The following is a 4,054-nucleotide window of genomic DNA, read 5'->3' as shown; positions in this document are numbered from 1 at the left end:
TATTTGATTTAACTGAGTGTATAAGAATGATATAATATTGGCAGCCAAAAATCAATTTAACTTCTGACCTAATTTATCAGACTCTTTTACATTTGTGCTGTTTTCAGGGATTGCTCTTAAATATTACTAAACAACTCTTTGGCATATTTTTTTAAATTTTTATTTAATTTTTAATTTTCTTTTTTATAATTTTTTTAATTTTTAATTTTCTTTTTTATAATTTTATTTTATTATTTTTTATTTTTTTCTATATTGATTTTAGAGAGAGAGGAAGGAAGAGGGAGAGATATAGAAAAATTGATAAGAAAGACATCGATTGGCCACCTCCTGCATGCCCCTCACTAGAAATTTGGCTCACAACCTGGGCATGTGCCCTGACTTAATGGAACCAGCAACCTCTTGGTGCATGGTTTGACGCTCAACCACTGAGCCATACCAGCCGGGCTCCCTTGGCATTTTAGACTAAGGCAGGTCTGGAGCCCATTAGTGAGTCATTCCCTTTGGCTCTGATAAAACAAATCTGGGGTTTCAGAGGCATTGAAGCCTGCTACTTTCCCACTATACACAGCAGAGATTAAAAAGGCCATCATTATTTTCATAGGTAGGGGATACTGGTAATCAATTTTTAATGGGGTAAGTCTTCTCAATGTATTTTCTGAAGACTTGTTGAATTTGTGGCCTCCCAACCTCCTGGGCACTTGTAAATTGCCTTCCTATGCTTGTCATGTTTATCAGTCAAGGTTTCTGTTTGCAAGTGACTGAAACATCACTGGTTCATTTAAGCAAAAGACAAATTTGACAGAAGGAAATCAGGGCTGACTGAATTGATGAGAAGCCAGAGGGCCAGGCTTAAGAAATGGGAATAATCTCTGGGAGGACTATACGACCAGGGTGAGCAACAGAAAACCCAGCACCAATCACCCAACAGGACAACAAGCCTTCTGACACCCATAACTCCGGCCCCTATCTGTTCCCACAGCCTTGCATGACAAAGTGCAGGACTGAATGTCCCCCAGAAAGATCCAAAGTCCCACGTTCCCTGAATCTGTCAAGGCCAAAGTGGCTACTCTCTCACACTGAAAATACATGTATTGGAAGATTTCTCAAATGGTAGATGCGAGAACTAAACCAAAATGTCACTGTGCGTGGTGGCCATGATCTAGGGCAAAATGATCCAGGCCAATCATGAACTTATCGTCCACTTGCTAATACGGTGCTCTCAGTGACATCAGGGCACAGTTCTTGAGTCAGCTTTCTTTCTCACAACATCGCTCACCTCCATGTAAGAATAATAATATCCTAACCAGTCTCAACAATTATGAAGTGCTCTTCTTTCATTGGCAATCAATAAACACTGAATATTGTAGAACAGAGTGCTTTAAAGTATATAGAAGGGAAAGAACGGGCCATTATGGATCTCTCTCGTTAGCAGTAGGAAGTTATAATCCACTGTGTGTGTGTGTGTGTTTCCACCTTGGTGTTTTCCTGAGACTAGTGTTGGGGCAGATGAGGCACAGGAAATCCAGCTCTGCAACCTAGAAGCCATCCACAAGGTTTTCGTTGTAGCCATCATCACTGTAGACAATCTGGGTCCTTTTGTCCCGGCGGCCATCCTCAGGACTGCTCTGGAGCGCAAGGGAGCCCCACACAGACTTCCCGTGGCAGCGTCCAGCATGGGCTGCCTGCGGGCAATGCCGACTTTGAGCTGCACGGACTCTACCTGGGTCCCATTGAGCTCAGCAACGGCCTGATCTGCTGACTCCATCTTTTCATAGGTGACGAAGGCACACTTTCTGGGTGGGTCCATGGAGAGGTCAATTATGTTTCCAAAGGGAGAGAAGGCCCACGAAGTAGGGTGGGCGTCAGGTCTTCCCCATACACGTAGAGAGCATGCCCCTTCCGAGGGCTCGGCGTTTGGGGAACCGGTCCGATCTGCGGAAAGAACTTCCTCGGTCCTGGTCTCTGTCCCGCTTTGTTTCTCGGTCCCGGTTTTGCTCACGACTGAGGCCCCTGTTGTGCTTACGACTGGGGTCCCGGTTCCGCTCAGGACTGTAGTCACAGTTCCGCTCATGACAGGGGTCCTGGTTCCAGTGACTAATGGGTTCCATGTTCCGCTCATGACTGCAGTCCCGGTGCTGCTCACGACGGCGGTCCCGGTGCCGCTCACGACTGCAGTCACGGTTCCATTCAGGACCGAGGTCACAGTTCTGCTCATGGCAGGGGTCCTGGTTCCAGTGACGAATGGGTTCCATGTTCCACTCACAATTCCGGTCCCGGTGCCGCTCACAGCTGCGGTCCGGACGTCGGCTAGGAGAGATTTTGGAGCAGATGGCACCAGGTTCTTCATCGCCCCGGTCAAAGCTTCGAGGGGGGCCACCACCGGCCCCTGGGCCCTCTGCCCCTTGCCCCTCTGGCCCCGGGTCCCGAGGCCGGGCCCTGGAAGACGCGGAGCTCTCTTGCACAGGTGTCCTCCGGCGGCCTCTGGATGACTCCTGCAGGCCGCCCTGGGCAGATGGGCTCCTCTGGAATGTCTGGAAAGTGGGGACTGGCCCCTTCTCGGGGTCTTTCAACTTCCGCTTTAGGGTTCGTGGACGTTTGAAGCCCGAGTTCTTGGCCTCGGCCTTGATGGCTCTGATGGCTCCTGACTTCACCAGCTGCTTGGCCTGCTCTGTGGCGGTGGCTGCGTCCACCACACGCTGCTTGGCCTGCTCTGTGGCGGTGGCTGCGTCCACCACACGCCGCCCCGACAGTGAGCGCTTGGCACCGCGCTGGCTGGCTGTGCTACTTCTCTTCCTCAGAGCCAGCAATGCCCTTTTCTTCTTCTTCAGTTTGTTGAATTTCTGCTGCAGAGCCGCCTCCTCCTGGCTCAGTCCGGGGGGTATCGCCAACATGGTGGCGGCTGAGGGGGTGTCCACCAGGCCGCAGGTCTCAGAGGCCTATAATCAGCCCAAATCGGACAGCCAATAATTAGCAGGCAGGCAGCTCTCAAACAAGTCTTTTCAGTGCTATGGAATTTACAGCAAATTCACCTATACAGAGTATAGGTGCTGGATGGGCAGCAAAGGTTGGAGGTCCGGTATCCAGCTAAGGATGTGATCGATCCAGGTCAGAAAGGAGGCCCAGAGGACTCCAAGCCGCAGTATCCCCCTATGGGGGATCCTCACAGACCACCCGGTTTCGGCACCAAATGAAAGGTCTGAGCCTGCAGAGACCACTCCACAATGCAAGGCCAATGAAGAGCAAAAGAACTTCACTGCAAACACCTGGCTGCAAGCAAATCCAAAAGGGACTGAAACACAACACCCGTTGGGGTGGAGCTTATATGATCTGCTTCTAGCTTCGTCATTTCCTGCTGACCTACTCTGCATGACCCACTGTCCACTTTGCAATTGGATTTGGTCTGTCAGCTTTTCCTGCCTTTCCTGGGCAATTCATTGGCTTGCTGATAATCCGACAATCCGATAATCTGATAATCCATGCTCAACAAAAGGCTGAGCAAAGGTCATGCAAGAAACACATTTTTCACAGTTTTAGCCTTTTGCAAGCTTATGCTTATGCCCTTTAAAACGTTATCAACCCTTTCAGTCACAACTAACCTACTGAACAACCATCCTTCAGAACCGCCTGAAATCGAGATGAATGGAAGTCCTACAACTATGAAATTAAAGAAGCCACATGGAGACTGACTGGTAGGAGGGGTGGAGGCACCCACGGGCTGGTCCCACACCCACGTGTGGCAGATAAAAATCAGGAGGGCTGCCCCTGAGGAGCAAGGGGTCCCTATCCCACCCCAAGCACCCAGACCAAGGTTTTAGTGCCAGAAAGAGAAGTCCCCATCAATTCTGGCTGGAAAAACCAGCAGGAACTGAGGCTGAGGGAAGCTGAGGCTTCTGGAGCCCTGGGAAGTTCCACTTAAAGGGCCACACTCGGACTTACTTGGACCCACTCCCACTGAGCTCCAGCAAGGAGGGGAGGCAGCTTGAAAGGCACCAGAAACATATGGGGAGGAGCTGAGTTGTTTGGCATCGGAAGTGCTGGCGGAGGCCTTTGTTCT

General features: G+C 50.2%; 1 pseudogene; it reads right to left on the bottom strand.

The window, feature by feature from the left end:
• Nucleotides 1-1,535: 1,535 nt before the first annotated feature.
• LOC118629028 lies at nucleotides 1,536-2,891 on the bottom strand (annotated as a pseudogene).
• Between the last annotated feature and the right edge of the window lie 1,163 nt (nucleotides 2,892-4,054).

Source organism: Molossus molossus, unplaced genomic scaffold (genome assembly GCF_014108415.1).
Source record: "Molossus molossus isolate mMolMol1 unplaced genomic scaffold, mMolMol1.p scaffold_m16_p_13, whole genome shotgun sequence".
In the NCBI taxonomy this organism is placed as follows: Eukaryota; Metazoa; Chordata; class Mammalia; order Chiroptera; family Molossidae; genus Molossus; species Molossus molossus.
The sequence above is the reverse complement of the archived record's forward strand: the minus strand, read 5'-3'. Positions and strand labels throughout refer to the sequence as shown.